At 40.6% G+C, this 23,452-nt stretch overlaps 1 long non-coding RNA gene across 1 annotated transcript; it reads right to left on the reverse strand.

The window, feature by feature from the left end:
* Window positions 1-1,347: 1,347 nt before the first annotated feature.
* LOC112842024 (uncharacterized) lies at window positions 1,348-3,999 on the reverse strand. Its single transcript, XR_003213583.1, has 3 exons — window positions 3,827-3,999; window positions 1,892-2,127; window positions 1,348-1,401 (listed from the first exon to the last, which is right to left on the reverse strand). It is a non-coding gene; the product is annotated as an uncharacterized LOC112842024 (long non-coding RNA).
* Between the last annotated feature and the right edge of the window lie 19,453 nt (window positions 4,000-23,452).

Below are 23,452 nucleotides of genomic sequence, written 5' to 3' on the forward strand. Positions count from 1 at the left end.
GAATAATTTGGTGTTAATGTGTTGCATGCTGGCTGTACATCCAGCTGCCTGCAGACAATTACTCCTCTTCCATTTTGTCTGTGGGATTGCTTTTTAGTCAGCAGCTAATGTGTTAATAAACCTAGACTGCAACGACAAATAAATGCTTTGTTTAAAGTGATTCCTTTTCCTGCGGGCAAATGTTTTTATGAGGCGTGCGCCGCTCTCGCTGCTAGAGCTCACTGTTGCTGGCTTTTTCCCTGGAAAAGTAGCACATCCTCGGTTATGGTCTAGTCAAGGAAGTGACTAAGAACACAGCAGTCAGGTCTATGGTATCCCAGAGTGTGGCCAGAGTCAGAGGCTAAAAGAAGAAAATCTCTTAGATGGAAGCATACTTGAAATGTGACAACATTTCAAGGACTCTGAGAGCATGAAGAAAATATTTTCTCATCTGAACATACAAAATTTTAATCTTTTTTTTTACCTAACATTGTCAGGTATGGTGGTGACATGTAATTTGTAGAAACTGTGATCATTTACAATAACCTGAAAGTTATCGTCTTTAAAAGAATAAAGTTCAAAAACAGAATATATCCTAAAGCCAGGATGTCTTTGTTTCATCTTTTGGCAGAGGAGACAAAAATCAGATTTTGATGTCAAGAGACTGGTAACAGTTCCAGCAGAGTTAGCACAGTCTCATTCATTAATCTCTGCTGGCACTTGGTGTCCTCACCCTCAGCAGTACCTCAACCTGCATAATATTGTCTGTTCTCTCTCTGCCTGTGACTATTTCTCTCTGACCCATTGAAACTAGTCAAGAATAGCCCTAATTGGTTAGTAATTAGGTCACATCACTGCTTCATAGGCATGCAGACAGACTGTCAAAAAGTGGCAGATCTTTTGAGCCTTAATTTCCCCCATCCTCAGACTTGCAGCGATTCTTTTGTATCACATGTTACTTTGGGGTTTCATGTTTTACCCAAGATACTAGCATTTTTATCCTTAACATCAAATGGAAAACTCAGGAAGCAGAGTTCATCATCTGTGTTTCAGTCTTAAAATGTGACATCTAAAGAGAGTTTGGAATAGCATGCTGAGAGCATGGAGAATCATTGTTGACCATGGGGACACGCTCTCTTTGTTATTCCAAGCACAGAGTCTACTCACTTTGCTGCATCCAAATGTCCTAATGAGGACACACATGTGATCTTTCTTTTAGTATTTAGGTATGAACACAAAGCCAACAGCACAAAGCAGAGATGAAAACCATCACAAAGACACTTTAAAGTGATCACCACTGTGATTCTACTGTAGAAACACGAACAAGTAGAAATGGAAGCTGCAGCCTGACTGTGCCTTTTGTTACCTGTTGAAGTTCAGGGTCTGGCTGCTGGGCCGGCGTTGGCACTTTGCACTCTCGTCCTTTTGTGCATTAAAATAAAAGTAATGTCTATGAACACACTTGAGAATGCGCCACTGTTTTCCTCTTCCATCACATAAACTGAAATCAGCTAACTGTAGCCATAGTGCAAGTGGAACCAATAAGAGGAATTTATGGCAAGCAGACGAACAATTCATCATCAAACCTCTCCTTTCTAACGTGCCAAAGGAGTTATTAAAGTTCCTGAGATCACCCACCGGCCCATATGTTTGGTTTCATCCCACCTCAAACACGAACACTTAGCCCCACTTCATGTCCTGCATTACGTTTAAAAAAACCAAGTATCTCAGTATCTGAGAGGAAACTGGCTCTATATAGGTCAGTGTTCCACTCCCTGTGTTTAATATGGCAATTTTCCTTCACTGAATCTGGCAAAAGTTGATAAAGAGATAATAATGGTCTGTCCTCGTGTTAACAGCATATTTCACCCATGGATCAATTGATAGATTGCCTTGTAATTTCCCTTCTTACCATGAGAAAGAAAGTGTGAAACAGAGAGGAGAGCCTCCTAATTTGCTCCAACGGGCTCCCTCCGGTGGCTTAGACAATGCTGATGTGTCTCTAATTGATTTCCATGGCATCCTTAGATGAGTTGCAGGAGAAGAGAAAGAAAAGCACACTGTCTGTTGCACATTTACAGGTTCCCACCATTAAAGGGTATGATGATTAGGGACTGTACGTAAGTTGTCCTCTGTTCTCCTTCACATCTAATCAATCATACCAAAGAAAGAAAAAATAAGGAAAAAATGTTAATTAATGATAGCATTTATTAAGCGTCTCCACATCAGCTTAGCACAAGAGTGTGAAAATCGAGCTTCAGTGGATACTGAAAAGAATAATGAGGGAATATAACCTTGTAATTTGCATGTCTCTAGGTTTTAAAACACACTGAGGCTGACTGATTGCACTTAGCAACTGAATCATCCTGCAATCATGCTCACCAATAGCAGATTAGATAGAACAAGTTATGACTTAATGATTGGAAAAGTTTATTTAGGACCAGGTTTTTAATGCTTCTAGTGTGCAAATGTTAAAATAAAACTGCAACATTTTTCAGCCTTATTTGTCGTCCCGCTTGACCATCCCCAGCCAAAGGACTGGGTAGACCTGGGTAGGTCCTCTTTAACCCTTACCAGTGTCATGCACACAGCATTTATCTCCATGTAGTGATTGTGGACTGCAAAAGATTTAGGAAGGCTTTGCTCAATTCATCAAATTGCTAGAAGGTCTTTTTGAATATTAAAAAGGCTATTTCCTTGATCAAATGCTTGGGCTTTGAAACCTTGCCAGCATGACAGCAAGGGATGGATACTGTGTTATGTTTCATATGTCGGGTTGAGAAATGTATAGGAAAAATGAAAATATGCTCATGTGTAAGCTTGCGACATGTTCGCTATTTTTGTGTAGTAAGGCGAGGTCAGACACGTAAATTCTTTTTTGTATTCAAAACGAACAGAAGGATTAACAACTAGCAGCTCTTTTTCATGTGGTTCATCAATAAAAGCATTAGCATGTTGTTGCCAATCAATAAGCACCAACAGACAAACCTTTTGGCAACGACAGCCGAATCAACAAGAGCCCAGGAGATTGCTGGAGTCTCACTTCAAATTAAACCTCTGAACTCTTCACCTTGCATTCAGCACGGGCCCAACATTTATCAAACATTTATAGCTGCAAAGCTATTTGCATCAGCACAACACTTACAATCAATTCTGAGCCTCGAGAGAGGCTTACCAACTGGAGGGCTGTCAGCTATTCAAAGGGTTCTGTGTGTAAGAATGTGGAGCAATTTTCATGAAGTAATTTATTTATTTTTTTGTATTGCCAGTGTGTAAAAGGATTGTCACATAACTTAAGAGAATAAGACTTTCTTAGTTGTAGACTCAGTGTCATCACCAGAAATTAAAGGGCAGTAGCTTAGAAATGGAGTCCACCAATTCAAATCAAGCAGACAGACAACATCTTGTTACGTATACTTTGATGGGTTGGACCTGGTTTAGCCTTTAAAACCGGCGTCAGAGATTTTTCTCTATGTTGACATGATAGCTTCCCTGATTCATGATATGAATCCTGTTCCATCAAATCCCAAAAGTGAAATATTAGAGATCTGCTGATTGAGTTTTGTGGCATGGCGTATTATCCTGCTGAAACCAGCTGTTAAAGGACGGGCACACTGTGGTCATAAAGGGAGAGACATGTTTAGCAACAATACTCAGATGGGTTGTGGCTCAAAGTGTGCCAATATCCCACCAAACAATACACCACTGTTGGTTCAAGGCAGGATGGATGCATGCTTTCATATTGTTTACACCAAAGTCTGACCATACCATCTAAATGCCGCAGCACAAATTTCCTGTTTCAAGCTCATAGGAGTGAATGGTGTGGTCTTCTGCTGCTATAGCCCACCTGCTTCAAGGTCCAACAGGTTGTATGTGCAGAGAGTCTGCATAGTTGAGTTACAATTGCCTTCCCATCAGCTAATAGCAAGGCATGTCATGGTCTCCCTGTGCTTCTGGCTGGCTTGCTCATTTCACTCTTTCTTCCTCCTCTCTCTCTTGTGTTTGTGCATGTGTGTGTGTGTGTAGGGAGCTCACCTGGCTTCCTGCTCTTTTGCTCCACACCTGTGCGACATTGCTGATTACACATCTGATTGCTGTTGGGCTCATTACCGGTGTCCTACTTAGGATGGAAACCTTTGCCAGATTGTTGCAATGCTTGTGGTGAGAAGGGAACTGTGTTTTGGAGAGACGCTGAAGAGTGTGTTGTTTAGGAGCAAGAACAGAAAGGTGAAATTTGGGGAGTTGACGAAGAAGCCAGCTGGACACCACTCGCCTGCCTGCCCTGCCACAGCACCCCTTGGAAATCTATTATCATCCCTGCATTCTCTTATTACTCAATAAAGTGCCTAAACTTTTACTCCTGCATTCTGTGCTTGTGTCCAGGTTTCTCACTAGCGCGTGACAGAATGACTCCTCACTGGATATTCTCTCTCTCTCTCCTTAATCCTAAGGATGGTTTTGTGGGAAAATCCCAGCAGATCAGCAGTTTCTGAAACACTCAGTCCAATCCGTCTGGCGCCAACAACCATGTCACGTTCAAAGTCACTTAAATCGCATTTCCTCCCCTTTCTGACACACACTGGCTGATTAGATTAGGCTTAACAAGCAGTTGAACAGGTGTACTTAACAAAGTGGCTGTCAGTGTATATTTTCAGTAAGATTTTAGACAGCATCCCAATAGTCTTTTGACAGTGGTTGTATATATAATTAATCTAGAGGGCTCTTAATTCTCCCCATTCAGTCTTGTAGCACTTCAGTCTGTTCAGTGACATGTTTTTTCTCCTTTTTGTAAACATAATTGTTGTGTCATTCTTTCACCTCCCAGTGAAGAGCCACAGATTTATATTCTCAGTGTATTTTTACAGCCCTTCTGCCATATTCATTATAATCATCCATAAATATACAGGGTGACACGCTGAGATGATGATTGTTTCATTACCTCTAAATAGCTATTACAGATAAATGGAGTAATTGCAAACTGGACTGTAACCACTTCACCACAAATAGGGTCATTGTATGTGTCCATGGGGCTTTTATTAGCCTAAATCCACTTTGTGTGCCTGATTCACATTTTGGCAGCCCTGAAGAATAGTTATATAGCCCACATACACCTATTATTCAGAGTGGTGCTCTTGCTGGCAGCGAAAAAACATGTAGGACAATCCCAAGAGTGGCATCAGCTGCAAAATGAAGGGATTCATTGAAGCAAATGGAATGAAAATGTTTGGCACTGACTGTACAATAACTCAGCTAGCATACAGTTAATTGTGAATAGCAATAGATAACAGTGAGAGCCTGATGATTTTGGAAGAACACACACACAGATAAACCTACACAGTCACACACGAATCACTGTCATGGTCTCAGTGATGGAGAAGCTAGAGGGAAAAAGAGGAGGGCGTCCTCAGTTAGGTGTGTGAGTCTGATACTGGTGTAGCTTCCAGTTTTCTATTATTAAGACAATATTTCCAAAATACTGCAGACACACCGAGCCGTTTAATGACATTTGGTGAGAAAGTTCACCAAAATGAAGGAAATAAAGACCCCAGAGCTCCGACTTTGAGAAGAATAAGTGCATTGATGTTAAATGCTGCAGCAGCTGCTGTAAAAGCCATCCTACTACACAAGGACTGAAACACATTAGTGTCATGAATGTTACGTGTTTCTTTGTTATCCTTTTTTTTTGTCAGGGACTGTTTGCAAATATCTCAGAGATGGGAGAGGAACAGTCTCTGTTCATCATCTGAACAGAGACTCGACCTGCAGGTCACTGATCGTCTGATGTAACCTCCAGTCTTGTCTCCATGTCTCAGCCATGGACATATTTTCTTTTACTAAATAATGACTAAAAACTAACTCCAAAAAAGTCAACTTTCTGGCAGTGTCCACTGGTCGACAACAGCTTTTGTTGCTAGGCAACAGGAGCGGCATTTTGGTGATGCAGCATTTTGACAGCGTTTTTCTTTGTGGGCGGGGCATGCATCTATGCCAGCTTCTCTGTTTGTGACAGTCTACTACAAACAACATCAACCACTCTGAATTTGTCTACGATACATGCATCTCTTGGTGAGAAGGCCGAAATGAACAAGCCAAGATCTACAAGTGGATTGCCGAGCGCTTCACCACTCACCACAATCCCAGAGCTGATGGAGCAACGAGAAGAGTTGAAGCAACACAGGCCGAGGATTTAAAATGCAAAGAAAGAAGCAGAAAATACCAAGAAGGAATTACTGGAAGACCATAAAACCCTCGAACAGGAGAAAAGCAAAATACAGGAGGAAACAAAAGAAAATGCTAAAAACCTCAAAAAGGAATTGCTGACAAAACAGGAGGCAAGAAATGAGACTGAAAACACGAAGAAGGAATTGTTAGCAGCTCACAAAGCACAGAGAGAAGAGAAAAGTAAGGAGGAGGCAACAAAAGACATGGAAAAAATAAAGAAGAAATTGCTTGAAGTCCAGAAAGCACTGGAAGAGGCAAAAAGGAGAAATTTTCAGGCAACAACTGAAACTAAAAATGTGAAGAATGAATTGCTAAAATTCCATGAAGCAATAGAAGAAGAGAAAAATGAAAAATGGGAGGCAACAAAAGAAACTGAAAATGTAAAAAAAAAAAAGAATTGCTCAAGGTCCAGAAAGTATTTGACAAAGAGAAGACTGAAGTGATGGTATTACATGGTGCACTCAAACAACCAAAAAGGCAAGAAAAGGAAGCAAAGGAGATGCTTAAACAGAGAGTAAATCTGGTAAGGAAGAAGCTAAAAGGGCAAGAAAAAGATGCAGATGAGCAGCTGGAAAAGAAGCCAAAACATCTTAACCAAGTCTGGACTTTGACTCTGGACACTCCAAAACCTTTATTTTTGTTTTGTTTTGTGAGCTATTTGACACAGAGAGGAGATGATGTACATAAAGATACAAGAATAACAGAGAAGAAAAGGTTCCAGCAGGATGATGTCATGCAGTCAAAAGTCGTGAAGCAGGGTCTAGCGAGACCGAGCACACTTATGTTACACTGCTGTACTTCTACAGCCCAGCTCGCTCTCTCTGCGGACAGTTGGGGCTCGAAGCTAAAAGCAATTATATGCAAATTGGCTCATAACTTCATTGGGTGAACTTTAACAACTTTAACAGCTACACGCAGAGAAAAGCTGTGGAAGATAAAGAGACAAGAATAGCAGAGAAGGAGCAGGAGATGCACTCGGATCTCAAAGATGTTAACAGCCTCAATTTGATTGTTCCTTGCGATCATTTTGGTCATCAGGCCGGCGATCATGTTGAATTCGTGCAGTTCTTTGTGAAAATCTATGAGATGTTACTCGGGCCTAATGGAACCAGCAGTCGTGCACCACAGAATTGAGTTTTGAATGTGCTGTGATGACAAACGGTCTAGTGAATGAATTATAGCCTGCTTTACTGTGATCTCAGTGAAGGATTTGTTGTCAGTTTAATGCACCACAAAACATCTTGTTGCTCTTGTAGAGGAGATCACATTTCAGCAATGAAAATCTCCACAGCATCGTTTCCCATCTTTCCCCCGGAGATCGAGTTTAAATCAAATTTAACAAGGTCCGTTCTTTGAGGCCAACTTTTAATTAGTAGAGAGGGTCAGTGTGGCTGCCGGGAGTCGCTCCCTGAGATAAGCTCTCAACCAAGTCTGTATCATTATCCACTGTAAAAGTTCCTACCTTCCCTGGCTGGAGGGCTGCCAGCAGAAATGGAGCCGCTGTGTGTTTTTGGGATCTTCAGAGTTGTGCTGTTTAGAGGCAGAGCAAGTCTCTGGGGAAATGTGCTGTGTGCCTACATTGCAGATTCCATTTGTTACATTTTTATGGGTTTTATTTGGGCGTCTCCTTTGAAATGGACATACTGTGATTGAGTTTATGTATGAATGCGTTAAAGACACGTGGCAGAGAGGCAGAGAGCGAGATCACACAGGGATTTAGATGAAAAACAGAGAGAGGTGTCCCAGTCATCACCTCTGCTGCACGGTGCATATTTCCAGACGGCGCTGTCTATTAATTTTATGCTACTTTTATTTCAGAAGCTCTATAAATATGCAGAACAGTCAGATGATAAAATTCCTATCCTAGGAATTGCAAGGTAAGAGGAACCACGCAGTCATCCTGAGATGAAGACAAATCCTGATGGATTTTCTAATTGACCACGAGAGAACGGCAGGGAATCACCTCTAGCTTTTTAGATCCAGCCAAAGGGAATGAGGTGAGGCTCTTAGCTTGACAGTGTTAGTGTAATAGCAGATGACATGGACTACCTTAATACTACCACGGCATGCTCATCCATCCAATTATGTGTCTGCAGTGAATGAAACGGGTCGGCCATGTTTCATACAAATGTGCCTTCTTTTAATATTCATAATATAACACCCTCTGAAATTTCCCAGTGCTGTCTGAGAGTGCTGCTGAACAGCACTTAGATAAATATGCAAGAAGTTTCTCACTCCATAAGGAGGAGTCTAACCTTTACTTGACACATTTTTGCTCCGGAATCTTTCTTACAATATTGCAGCTCTTATGTCGCAGATTTCTGTGAACACTGTGCATTTACTATGTCCAAATGCACTCACTCGGCTCCAATTTACTTTTTCCTTTTCGCCCAGAAAATGGTGTTTTATTCAGAGGCTTTTCCACAATAGAGAGGCTCGCCACCTTTACTCGTGCCTCAGATGACACTTAGGGCTGCGTATAAGTTTTCTTCGGTCGTTTGTGCATAAATTAATTAACAGTGACGCTAATTTCAGCAGCATTGCAGCAAATCCTCCTAAGGCGGGCAGCTCTCTTTCCATCTACTCAGCGGAAAGCGCATCAGAGTTGCTTCCCGGACTCAACTTCACAGCATAGGAGCCACAAATGTGATTCGATAACTTTGGGAAATTAAACATACGTGTTTAAATCAAGCGAAAAATCAGACTCTTTCACTCTCTCTGAGATTCTCAAACCCACAGCAGTCGATATACTTCTAATGCTCTGTTTTCTCGACACCCTCTGAGGACAGCCTTTGCATGCCACTTGGTGTTTGCTGCAGGGATTAATATGGAACCTAATATGGTGATTTCAGCAGGGAATTTATACAAAGGCAGCACCATAAGCTTCCTAATACAAAGTGCAGGTGTACTAATCTCCTGAAAAATGCTAAGGCATGAAGCACAGAGATCTCTGCTTTGAATTGGCCCCTGTGAGTCACCATGGCACTCACGAAAACGTGGATTACACTCATGAAGGTTGCGTAACATCCCTGCAGTCTGTGTAAGCAGCTCTATAGAGCATAGTTTGCCCGAGTGCCTATAGATGTCTCTTAGGTAAGACATAATTTCTCATTTTAATGTCATTTCCCAGCAGATTTGATTTAAACGCTGCAGATGCGACGATGAGTTCTACAGCAATCTTTTGTGGCAGCAACAAAGTGCGTGCAGTCTTTTGAATGCTAATTATCCTCTCAATCCCCCTTTCAAATCTTTGGTCACAACATTTTTAATGAAAGAGCATAATGCAGGAATTTCCAGTTAATAAAGCACAGTAGAAGGTTCAGAAGTCCCCGTTTCACTTTGCTGAAAACACAGAGGGCACAATGTAACCCAGAAAACTCTTTCTGCCTATTAGGAATGTGCTGCGCTTTTGTTTTTCGAATCACACCCAGTCTCACGCAGAGGATGTGCATAACAGCGACTGCAACAAAGAGTCTATTAAAGTCTGAATTCATGAACATTTAATTTCCACATTCCCTCAAATGCAAATCAATGCACGACTCTCTTAAAACAGTGATATCATAAGGTTTATGGTTTCACTCCACCTTCTGGTGTCAGATACCCCTCTGGTGACAACAAAACATTATCCTTGTAAAGACAAGAGATGCATTTAACGTGTACTTAAACTTCCAGTGTTCAGGCTGAATGTCTCTGCTGATGAATAATATTGATTGGCAAATGGAGGCCTCCGGATTTTACATTCAGCTCATCATCGTGACTCATTTTGCTCTAATCGCTCATCAGTAAACGCTTCGGTCAAGATCCTCAAGCTTGAAAGAGAGGCAGGTCTGGGAATTCAGCAACACTCGCCTCCTCCCATAGAAAAGCGACACTTTTGTGGATTTTAAGAGTAAACAGTGTCTCCTCTGGCATATTAAGCCAAATGCGGCGAAAACTGAGGTCGGATCTTGATTTAATTATTGCCTGCAATTATTGCTGTCATCTTGCATTCGCTCACTTTCAGCCTCATGAGGTGGGCGAGGAGGAGGCTGCGTGGGTAACCCATCTTTACAGAGTCATTTTTTAAACATTAAGTGTTCTTGCCTGCTTCATATGATAAAGTCATTCATTATGAAATATTTAGCTAACTGTCTTCTTGGGGGCTTCTGGCTCTTTAGTTGAAGAGACCGTTATTGTGCTGCGCTTTTACACATCTTTAACAGACACCACGCACGTTTAACACTTTAACAATAAACATATTCAAACATTTTCTTTTACAGAACAATATGAAAATATTTATTAACTATCAAATATTCATACAATCTGTACATTTGTGTGTAGAATCTCAACATATACTGCTTACATGGATCAGTTATAACATTTTGACCACATGCCTAATATTGTGTTGGTCCTCCTTTTGCTGCCAAAACAGCCCTGATTCATTGAAGCATGGACTCCACTGGAGCCCTGAAGCTGCGCTGTGGTATCTTGCACCAAGATGGTAGCAACACATCCATCCATCCTTTAAGTCCTGTAAATTGGGAGGTGGGGCAACCATGGGCTTGACTTCTTTGTCCAACACATCCCAAAGATGCTCAACTGGATTGAGATCTGGGGAATTTAGGGATCAAGTTAACATTTCAAACTCGTTGTTGTGCTTCTCAAACCATTCCTGAACCATGTTTACATTGTGGCAGGACACATTATACATGTAGTGGTGTGAATTTTTTTTTTTGCCCCTTCCTGATTTCACATGGGGACATGTAGGTTTGGATTTTTTCCCCTTAATCATAAACACCTTCATTTAGAACCTGTATTTTGTGTTTACTTGTGTTATCTTTGTCTAATTTTTAATTTGATTGATGATCTGAAACATTTAAGTGTGACAAACATACACAAAATAGGAAATCAGGAAAGGGGGCAAACATTTTTTCACACCACATGACGAATGAGGCCACAGGGTTTCAATTACAGGGTCTACATAGTCCTCAACAATGCAAAGGTAGGTGGTACATCTCACGATAGATGACAGGGCCCAGTTTTTCTCAGCAGAGCATTGAACAAAACCTCACACTGACTGGCTTGCTTTCTTCAAAGAGAGCATCCTGGTGTTACCGTAGTAAGTGACACACATCTGTGATTCATCAGACCAGGCCACCTTCTTCCACTGCTCCATGGTCCAGTTCTGATGCTCACATTCCCATTGCTGGTGCTTTCGCCAGTGGATAGGCTTCAACAAGGGTACTTTGACTGGTGACTAGTCTGTGGCTATGCAGCTCCAAACACAACAAACTGTAATGCACTGTGTATTCTGACACCTTTCTATCAGAGCCAGCATTAAACCTTCCAGCAATATGGGCTACAGTAGCTAATCTGTTGGATTGGATCCCATGAGCAAGCCTTTCTTCACCATGTGCATCAGTGAGCCTTGGACACCCATGATGCTGTCGCTGGTTCATCACTGTTTCTTCATCTGACCGCTGCTGACCAATGTAGACTTGTAAAACCCCTAAAGAAGTGCAGTAATGGAGATGCTCTGACACAGTCGTCTAGTTGGCCCTTGTAAAACCTGCTGAAACCCTTACGCCTGCCTATGTTTCCTGCTTGTAACACATTATATTTGAGGACAAAATTTTCACTTTCTCCACCAAAAAAACAACCCTTCATTCTTCAGGTGCTAACAGGTGCCATGATGAAGAGACAATCAGTGTTATTCACCTTACCGCTCAGTAGTCGTGATGTTATGCCTGATCAAGTATTTACCGATGCCATCATGACATGATCTAATTTGCCAACATAAATTCCTCCTTTTTTAAAACTTGTTGCTTATTGCTCTTTTTTCCTCGGTAACTTAACATCATCTAATAAGTTATTATTATTGTTATTTTACTGAAGACTCAAGCTGCCCAAAAGCCAGTCTGTATTATTAAAGGATGAAGTTGAGTGAAATCGATAAAAACAAATGAGAAAGTGACAAATGTATTCACTCCAAGCAGATGCAATTTACTTCTCTTCAGTTACAGTGTCAATAGAAAAAGTCACAAAAGGCAGAAATCAAGAATGTTGAACAAGTTTTGTCTACACCGAGTGTAGATCATCATAGAGTAACTGCAATAATGGATTTTGAGACATGATAAATACACCTATCAGCCACAATATTAGAACCTCCTGCCTGAGGCCTCCCTTTGTGTAGCCAGCGTGACCCAGCTGCCACTGGGCTGCTCACCAGTCTGCAGGGCTGACACAGAGAGACATCCACTCACCTGCAGCAAATTTAGAATCACCAATTAGCCTAACATGCATGTCTTTGGACTGAGGGAGGAAACGGGAACACCCAGAGAAAGCCAATTAGAAACAAATTCTTTTCTTTACAATGGCTGCCCAGCAAAGTCTCTTGAGGAAATGATGGGGTGAGGGCTAAAAGGAATTCTCAAAAATGAAATGAACAGCACATGTACACAAAAACATTTCAATCCACCCACTCCTGACACACCACCGCAACAAAAATAATGTGACAACAAACTACTGTAAAGGAATGACATGCAGTCTAAAACACAAAAGCAGCAGCAGCAGTAAGCAGGAAGTGCATGGGATGTTAGTGAAAAGCAGGCAAAAGTAGAAAATGTAAGTGGGTCGTGTCATTACAGATGACATGGATTTTATTGTGTGCATTGTGTTGTGTTGTTGGGCCATTACTGAGCAGTTTTTAGGCTGCCAGGGAGTAATACTGTTGCAACGGCGGTGTGCGACAATGTTTATGTGTGTCGCATGTATAAGAGCCATACAAACTCCACAACTCCAATTTAATTTCAACAAGACAATCAATATTCAATTCATCTGTCATTTGTTTTAATGTCGTAGCTGATGTGTAATAAAAGAAAAAAACAACCCTTCATTCTTCACCCTGATTACATTAGCTGATCATGATGGACAGCTGACGAGATGTAAGGCTGCTCTCTCACTTCAGTGTCAACGTGTCAGACACACTGATTTCTATTCATTCATTCAACAAACGCAACTTCATCAATGCCATAGAGTGCGATGGAGAGCAATCACAGAGCTTCTCTTATTCCACATTTTGCCATATTACAGTTTTATTCCAAACTGATTCAAATTATTTTTCACCTCAAAATTGCACACACAGTACCCCAAAAGGATAAAATGAAAACATTTGCTTGAAATTCTTGTAAATTTATAAAAATATGTGTATATATATATATATATATATATATATATATATAACATGGACATAGGTATGTACAGCCGTTGACATGACACTCAAAATTGAGCTCCTGAACATCCTGTTCCACTGGTCATCTGTCAGATGTTTCTACAACTTGACTGGAGTCCACCTGTGTTAAATTCAGTTGATGGGACATGATTTTCAAAGGCACACACCTGTCTATCGTCACATCGTTAGAAAATCCATGAGCAGAGCAAAAAGCAATCCGTGATGTCTAATGAATTTTCTGTAGATGTCCAGGATGGGACATGTATTGAAGTGCAGATCTGGGGAAGGGTACAATCTGAACAATTAGGGTAGACCGGGCTTAATCAGGTGGGTGACCAAGAATCCAGTGGTCCCTCCAGTTTTACTTTGTGGAGGGAGGAAACCCTTCCAGAAGGACAACCATTTTGGCAGCAATCCACCAATCAGCCCGTATAGTACAGTGTCCAGACGGAGGTGACTCCTCAGTAGAAGACGCATGACAGCTCACCTGCAGTTTCCCAAAAAGCAAATGAAAGACTTTCAGACCATGAGAAACCAAATTCTTTGGTCTGATGAAACAAATACTGAACTCTTTGGCCTGAATGCCAATCATCATGTCTGGAGGAAACCAGGCACCGCACATCACTTTGCCAATACCATCTCTACAGTAAAGCATGGTGGTGGCAGCATCTCCTGCCTAGGGGACGTCCTTTACCAGCAGGACCTGGGAGACTAGTGAGGGCCAAAGGATAGATGAATGCAGCAATGTCCAAAGACATCCTTCATGATAACCTGCTCTGGACCTCAGACTGGGGCAAAGGTTTATCTTCCAAAAGGACAACTACCCTAAACACACAGCCAAGATAACAAAGGAGTGGCTTTGGGAGCATCCTGTGAATGTTTCTGAGTGGCTCATCCAACCTGATGGAGCCAGAGAGGTTCTGCAAAGAAATATCTGTGCCAAGGTGGTAGAGTCATACTCAGAAAGGCTGTAATTGCTGCCAAAGGTGCTTCAACAAATTCTTGAGCAAAGGCCGTGTATGTCTGCAGAAAGTTGCATGAACTCATACTAAATCTTATATTTTTATTTGGTCATCGAATACTCGTGGTTGTGTTTGTTTAAAAGAGGAATAGCATGTCACTATCAACCATTTTAAATGAATGTGTAGTAGTTTTAGCTCCAGTAGCTGCCTCTACATACCCCAAGACATTTTGTTTTGATGGGTTACACATGACCAAGCAAGCAAATCCTGCTTCTTGAACCATGTACATTTTTCCTGTATGATCCAGCAACTAATTGGCAAAGTTTGGGCCGTGCTGGAAAAAATCTGTAGTCAGAAACTGAGTATTTAGGCAGTGAAGTTAACATGATTCCAGTTTGCGCTAGAGTTAATTTATGCAGTGCTGTTTTCATTGCTGATGCTTCTTTTCAGGGTAGTTATAGTGTCATTCAAAGCTGGGAAATATGCAAGGACGTCATTTGCAGTGTGCCTTTCTTTTCTTTTCTTTTTCAGCCAGATTTCTGGGATATTCTGCACAGCTGTGCTTGCATGCTCCAGAAAGCATTAATATTATTGCGGTTCCAGTGATCCTACAGGTAGGGGTATACCTCGGAAGACTTATCTGTTTAGTGAGCTGGAGGAGCAGATGTTTCATCTGCACACAAGGGGTATAAACACACATTAGTCTGAGCAGATGAGAAAATTGGTCACTTAAACATACTAATGGATTGATGTAATTAATTTGCCAGAGAGGAGGATAAATTTGCATCATTGTTGCCTTTTAATACTTTTTGAATTTGTAAAGTTAACGATCAGATGGATATTGATCCCAACCTTAAGTACTAGAATTAATAAAAGAAATCACCACAATGTAAGTATTTGTGGTGTAGATGATATTTTACTGTGGGTTTTCAGTGCAGTTTAATTGAAATCATCACTGCACCCAGTGCAAGGCAGAAATGTTTGAATCCCCATGATAATTCAGTCACACTGTCCATCTATTCAGTGATCCTTTAACTGCATGCTTTTTTTTAAAAAAGTGGAAGGGGACTGAACTGCAATCTGTTCATGGGCAGGCTGGTTTGATACGTTTCTGGTGGTTTAAGACTCGGTCTGTAATTTTGTCTTCTTTCAACAAAAAGTCGCTTTTTTAGATTCATGGAAGGAATCGGGTTTTCTGACTGTAACCAGACAGTAGAGCGATTTTATCTGCAGCCTTTCTCGGGCTGCCTCATTAACAGAAGACACAAGCAGCTCTTTTAGTGTGTATCAGTAGAAATCATTCTCTTGGCTCCCGGTTTCATTTGTTTGTTTGTTTACTTGTATTCATTGATGTAATCCTGAGAGTGGATAGCAAAGAGTCTTCGTGAATGTTCATGGCCTGGATTATTTTCCTGATTTGAACTCTCTAACATATTCATTGCTACCATTTATAGCTCTGCACAGAAAAACCAAAGCCCTCTGAGGAAAGACTGGAAATGAAAGACACATGATTCATATCAGATGAATGGCAGTTTTAATCTTGTATGTGTGGATCTGTCTTCCAAGGAATCCAACAAGGTTTTTTTTTAAAATCTGCATATATGCATTAGTTCCCTCAAACTGGGAAACTGTATATTTGCTGCATGCAAAATACTATGTTCAGATTTTAAAAAATATAAAAACAAGCAGAAACATTTATTTAAAAAACAAACTTCATAGCTGCATGTTCATCAGAAAATCAAAAGATAGGACATGCAAAGTCAAAATATGCAAAGTCATCATCATAAAAATGACATATTCTGTCTTTCTACATTACTTTTACTCTTGTTGCAGAAGCAAAACACCACTGACCCTATGTGCACCTCTTCCAAAAGTATTGGAGAACTACTTTAAAAGAGTAAAGGAACAGAAGCAAGAAAGCTGATGGGGGAGAAAAGCTACACTGACTGACAAACAAGGAGAAGGGCAGAAGTAACTAACGAGGGTGGATCAAACTATCTGACGATAAGACAAAAACACTAAATCAGGACCACAAAGCGAGGTGATAAAGAAAAGAAAACATCCAATAGCGGAAACTCAAAACCACTGAGTGTGAATGACCTTGCGACAGACTAACATGCAAAAGTTTCAGAAGCTCAACAAATCAAAGCTCACCAGAAGCTTTGCTTCAGTTGGCACCTTGGTTGAGAAGAAATGTTGAAACACAGTGAAAGTAATTCATGCCACTGCATGAAAACAGTATGCACCGTGCAATATTTATAATCTGTCCTCATCTTTCTGCGACTGATTCTGGATCATACATGTAAGGTTCACCAATACAGTACAGCAAAATACACAAAATTAGTATATGGCATCATATTTCCTCTTTTAATGTGCCTACGTGTTTATATATATATATGTTTTCCTTCTTTCACCCCAACCGGTCGCAGCAGATGGCCACCCCTCCCTGAGCCTGGTTCTGCCGGAGGTTTCTTCCTGTTAAAAGGGAGTTTTTCCTTCCCACTGTCGCCAAAGTGCTTGCTCATAGGGGGTCATATGATTGTTGGGTTTTTCTCTGTATTTATTATTGTGCTATCTACTGTACAATATAAAGCGCCTTGAGGCGACTTTTGTTGTGATTTGGCGCTATATAAATAAAATTGAATTGAATTGAATTGAATATCATATTAATGTGTGGATTTTAAGAGACAGTTGACCTCATCATCAGTTATGTGAAAAATAGTTTTCACACAACTAGATGCAGTCCTGTGGAAAAAAATCTTACTGCTTCCATGCATAGGAATGAAGAGGGCAGGTAGCAGCCAGGGCTGCTAATCGAATGCACCTGATTGACTGTTCATCAGCAAGTATGAGCAGCTATAAAAGTAGATGTTTTGGCGGTTTGCTGATCTAGAACAATTAGTTGTATGATCTTAGAGAAACAACTGTTGCTGTCCATCAATCCAAACAATTCAAAGTCCATCATTCTACAATGAGAAAGATTAGATTAGGAGGCAAGTAGAAAACATACAAGATAATCGCCAATATTCCTAGGAGTGGGCCTCCTATCAAATTTACCCCAGACTGTGCAATGCTCAGAGAAAGTGCATTCAAGAGTTACATCCCCAACTCTACAGGCCTCAGGAGTTGCTAACCTCAGTTGCAAAATTTTAAAGTTGTTTAAAGTTGTTGGCTTGTTTGGAATGGTTACCAGGAGAAAGCCTCTTTTCTCTAAAAAGAAGATGCTAGCACTGCTTAAATTTATAAAAGTGCATCCAAGCAAACCACAAGACTTCAGGAGGAATGTCCTTTGGAGAGACCAGTAGAAGTTTGGCCATTATGCATCCACAGGACCTTGGTACCTTGCAGTCACTGAGTCAACCATGAACTCAAATATGAGCCATCTGTCAGGCAGCTAAAGCTTGGAAATTGGGTCATACAGGAGTACAACTGCCCTCATTTTTTATATATGTGTAGAAACCTTCTCACCCCGCACAAAAGCACAAGTGGCCAGGCAAAAATTCCCGTCTGATTTAAGAAACCTGTAAACCAGCCTATTTTTTTCACATCTTCATGTTTAAGTCAGCAAGTCAGAATCATTCTGAACAGACAGGCTCAAGCAGTCTACATACTCTCTGCATACATGCCACACTCCCATTACTCTATAAGGAAACACATTTGCCTCGACCTGAAGCTGAGAGAGTGAAGATGATGTTGCAAGAGTGAAGCCTGCACTTGTAAGACCGGCTGGCAGGAGAAAGCCCAACTGTGAAAGTCCAGACCTCAGCCTCACTGAAGTGCTGTGCTTCAGAAGAGCTGTGCATAAACAAATGCCCACAAACCTTAATGAACGGAAGCGACATAAAGGAAAGTGGGTCAAAATTCCACTACAACGATGTGAGAGACTGCTAAAGTCACACACAGAAAATGATAACTTGAAGTTGTTACTGTTAAAGTTTCTGATGGATGATAGGATGGGTTTAGTTTTTCCACACTGAATATATTTTTCTTTTGGTACATTTTTTTTTGTGTAGATTGTTTTGATGTAAGCTGCTCAGTTTTCCTGAGGATGTTTGCCTTCTATTGCAGTTAATTAATATAGAAACTGTTTTCTCTCTACATGTATGTACATCTGTCAACCAAAAGAAGCGTGCAGCTAGCTCAGTTGATGAGGGCTGCATTACTAATTACATGCTGCTACTAGCAAAAGCCTCACATCTTGTTTATTTCTAGAACATTTCTACAGCGGATATCCAAATCTGGGCACGGGTACATCCAGGTCAGAGGACTGTTTTGGGCCTTTTGGTGACATGATGGTATATAACTTTGTAGGTTAGTTAGAAACAGGCTTCCACTTCTCCTGTTGGCCACATGGCATTCACTTGTCCACATCTAATGACTAAAAGGCAAATTAGCTCATTTCCATCAAATATCAAAAATATTGCTTCAAAAGCGTTAGGGAACCTGAATCTTTACAGTCATTTTTGTTGCTCTTTTCCTTTTCCGGCCTTTCATTCAGAGGTACACAGAGTCCTAACCTGATCAGGATTCACACCAGGATGCCACGTCCAGAGTGTTGGGACACTCTGTAACAATAAATGGTTTAATTCATGCATCCAAATGATGTTTATTAACTTTCTCCCCACAGCAAAACACATGATCAACAAGGACATAAGCATGCTCAGTCTGAAATGAATTATCAATTAAAAATAAATACAATCCCAGGCTCCCGGTCGCAGTAATACATGTAATTGTCAGGGTCAGACAGGAGAACAGATTTGAGGAATGTGGAGGGACCTGATTCACGGTTATGAGGACAGAATGGAGAATGGACATGAGAAACAACGGTGAGCAAATGGGGAAATGTCAAGTTGGTAATTTTAGTTTCAGTCTTTAATAGCATCCTCTGTCTCAGTACAAATGAGAAGTGACAGGATGCCAGGCTTTTATTGACCAGTTGACATTTAAACCATTAGAGGATTCCCTGCCTTCTCCAATCATACCCTCTACAAACAAACGTTGCCATGCAATTCTCAAAACATTCGCCTCCCTCCTCCCACCCCTCGCCGAGCTGTCAGCCTTACCAAATATAAAGCGTTAGCGCTGCTGACGTGCATGCACACTTTCTCAAGGGCAAGGACAAAAATTTGAATAAGGACACTTCTCCCTATATGCTGCAGGGCTTTAGTGGCATGCAACCCTGAGACGCACTACTCTACAATAGCGAGTGGGGGAAAAAAATCATTGTAGACAAGAGAGATGGATTGTTTTGTAATGTTCGGGATAGACTGAATGTGCTCAAACAGGCGAAGATGCACTTTCCCCAGTCATTTCTTAAATGCAATCCAACACCGTGGTCTATCTCAAACTATGGGGCCTCAAATGGAGATTTGATTGCATGGCCACTGCAGTCATATTTATAATCACATGAAATGCATCACTACAAGATGAAGAATCTGCTGTTTACCAACCATACTGAGCAAGCTCCATATGGTTATGACGCATGAAGCAGGGATAAATTTGCAACATGCCGCGTGGCTCAAATTTCTAATAATGACAAAAACAGGAACTGTTGCCAATATGCTGAAGTTTTACAAAGCTAAACAGATGGGCTTCAACAGACTGTTACGCCCTATATCTATGTCTTCACAACATTGCTAAACTTTCTTGCTCTTCAGTTATTACTGCTCGTAGTCTGTAAACATCTGTTTTTAAGCAACTACCCCTGAATACCTTGATTATGAAATACATATTTTTTAAGAGCTGTTTGTGATGAGAGTTTTGTTTAGCTTTAACAGGCAGCACAGAAGCATTTTGTAGTGTGTATCTCAGCTCCATACTAGACCTACTGAGCTCATCTGTTGCAGTCAGCAGACCACAGATTCATATCTTTTGGCAATATAAAATTAAGACGGAGCCACAGTTCATTTATCAGATTCCCTTGTCAATTTTTGGGCCTAACTTAATTCTGTTCCAACACACTTGTCATGTGGAGGAAGCAATCTTATTACTTTATGCTGTGTTTCATTTATTGTGTGACTTATCATTTTATTATATTATATATTTGCTTACTTTTATTTTGAAAGTTGCTTTAATTTTTAATTTGAGTGGTTATACTTCCTACCTACCTCTTCCCTAATCAAGGAAATTAATCACATTTTCCGAGTGCACTCTTTTTTAAAAAGAGGCAGCAGCACGGGAATGCAGAGAAATGAATGGAGAACAATGGACAGCAAAGAAACATGGGACTGGGAGGCCATGGCAGATGTTTTCTCATACATGGCACAGAGGAGGAGCCAGATCCACCAGTAGCAGGCGACTTGGCAAGAGACAACTGAAGATGGAAAAGAGGACGAATACTGCTGCTCCTGCTGTTTGGACTGTTTCAGAGCGTTATGTTTTGCTTTAAGAGACTGCTGTGACCACAGGTTTTGTTTTTAGTTGCTCACATTTTTAAGGAATTTTAGGTATCTTACATATGTGGCATTTTTAATTAATCCTCTGGTCTCTGTTGTCTTTGGTTACCATCCAGAAACTAGTGTTTATTCTCTTTTTAACCTCATTTTTAATTCTTCAGGCCATTACATACCACAAATTACCATGCAATGGTTTTTCATGCCCAGAGGCACTTTAGACAAACCAGACTCATGCTGAATGTGTGTTTCACTGGTTAAAACTGGACTAACCATCATCTAATGAATGTAGTTGTGAATACAGCAACAACTACATTTTAAGAGGGTAACTTAGTGTTTCTGCACTCTTAGTTTGCAGCCAACAGCATGTGCTTATGAATCAGTTTGTTGCTTTTCTTAATTAGTTTTCTTTTTAAATTTTGAGTTTTAAAAAAAAAATCTTTCTCCATGTGTCTGTCTCCACTGTCTCAAGTTTCACTCTTACTTCTCTCTCCGCTTCAGCCTGGAATCACCAGACAAATGTGCGAATTAGTCTGAAAACTCTTAGTTCAGTTCAATTACCAAGAGCCGTTATCATCAAGCACAGACCAAAATACCTCTGGAGAAATTAGGGTAGAATACAAGCAATCAGAGAAAAAAAAGAAGAAAAAGAGAGGGGGGAAATCATGTGACTTGTGTTGCAAAAAAAATGCAAGCAGGCTACAGAAATGTCTGTCACTGTGTCGGACCTCACAGCTAATAAATAAATGGCGGTGATTGGCCTGGCAAGAGCAAGGGCACTTGGAAATGTTTGAATGGGAGCGGGAGGAAGGCCAGATGCATTCTACCACAGCAAATGAAACATGAGCCCTCAGATTTGTTTGGTTCCAAGGCTATCTTCGCTCTCCATGTCCACTCAGTCACATAGTGGGAAGCCTTAGGTTAAAAAAAATGCTCATTTTAACTGAGAAGTGGTTGGTGGGGTGATAGTTGGTACAGTGGTACTAATATGGGGACAAAGTTGTCCAGACATTGTGGACGAAATTAAACAAGAAAGCTAACTTGTATTGCATTAATTAAGTCTGCAAAAGAAAACTGTGTGAACGACGTAAACAACATCCAAGAACAGCAGAGAGAAATATTGCTGCATTAGTTCAACTGCTGCTCCAATTGATGGATCCATTTCAGTTTTTATCCACTAATATTTGTATAGATACTAAAAGACTGTGAAGTCTGTATATGGCACAACCACAGCAGAGATTATGAAGCCTACCACACAGTTTACCTCTTACTGCTCTTACTCTTGTCCCCATTATGCTTGATCTAATGAGATACATAACCAACAGTGCTTTTCTACGCTAGTTCAATAAAAATTCAAAAAGGAAACCATTTAATCTTTTATCCAACCCTGACATCAGTCATGCAAGAGATGGGAGCAAATGCATTTTTCACTGTCAAACTGACTGACAGTCCTTTAAACACAGCGACTGTGTGTGACAGCTAATCATGTATTCTAAATTCACGTTACAGCTGTAAAGCATTTCAGTCTGCATTGTTTCAATTTCCCCTCTGGACAAAAAACCCATTTCTACCGCATCAAATATCACAAAATGTAAAAAGCATTTTCATCCCGACAAGCAGGATTAAAAGATAGAAAGAAATACAAATATTGGGGCTTTTAAGGTCATACGCGATATCGATTTTAAAGCTCAAGCCTTCCCAAATTGCACCCCCCTCCTGGCAGCATTTTCCACAAACTAAAATGAACCCAGCAAACAGCCAGGGCGGTCACCACTTTGTGGCTTTTTCTATTATTCCAAAATAGCATTAATTCTGAAAAAATACCGGCACCATATGGTGCATGAAAAGTGCAGAGACAAATGCTGCATGCCGTGACATTTTCCAAGTGAATGAATTAATAAATAAAAGAAAATATAGAGAATGCAGAATTTTAAGTTTTCCACGAGGTTAATAAATAATTCACCAGTACAATTCATGCTAAATTATGGCATGAGGCATGTAGGATATTTCATTTTTAAGAGCCTATTATTACAGCCTGTTGGTATTATAAAGGAAGCCATTAGCAGTTTCTAAACTCCTGTCCATGCGATAACTAGATATCTTTCACATGAGCTATGAAACAACAGCCAGTGTTTCATACAAGCACACACAGATCGCTCTGTGATGCCTCAGGGATTTAGTTACTTTTTTTTTTTAAAGAAAGACCCAAAGTATCAATTTATATGTGTGGCTTCTTGCCATATAAACTCTGGCTGTCACAACCTGTAAGCTTGGTGCATTTGAGATGCTGTTTCTTAAAGCCGCAGAAGCGCCTTTATTAGGCACTCTTGCTTTTTCTCTCCTGTCAAACAGTGTCACGGAAAAAAACACGGATGGCTGAGGGATTTTTGGCTTATTGAATCCAGCCATGATAATTTGTCAAAACTGTAATTGGTGTTATAATGGGTGCATTAGATTTAGCTTTCTTTTTCCTTTTTTTTGATACTGCAGGTGCAAGGCTGAGAAAATACCCCTTTTCTTTAGCTGCTTCTTTCTCAGTGACACACTCCCTTTGAAGTAAATACTAACCCACATGTTCGGGGTAAAGAAAAAGGGATCTCATGGGGAACGACAAACTTCACACTCGTTGGGGCTTATTAAAATGTCATCATTTTAATGAGGTGCGTTCGTACCAGCTCCAATAAGGC

The sequence above is a fragment of the Oreochromis niloticus genome, linkage group LG13 (genome assembly GCF_001858045.2).
Source record: "Oreochromis niloticus isolate F11D_XX linkage group LG13, O_niloticus_UMD_NMBU, whole genome shotgun sequence".
Lineage (NCBI taxonomy): Eukaryota > Metazoa > Chordata > Actinopteri > Cichliformes > Cichlidae > Oreochromis > Oreochromis niloticus.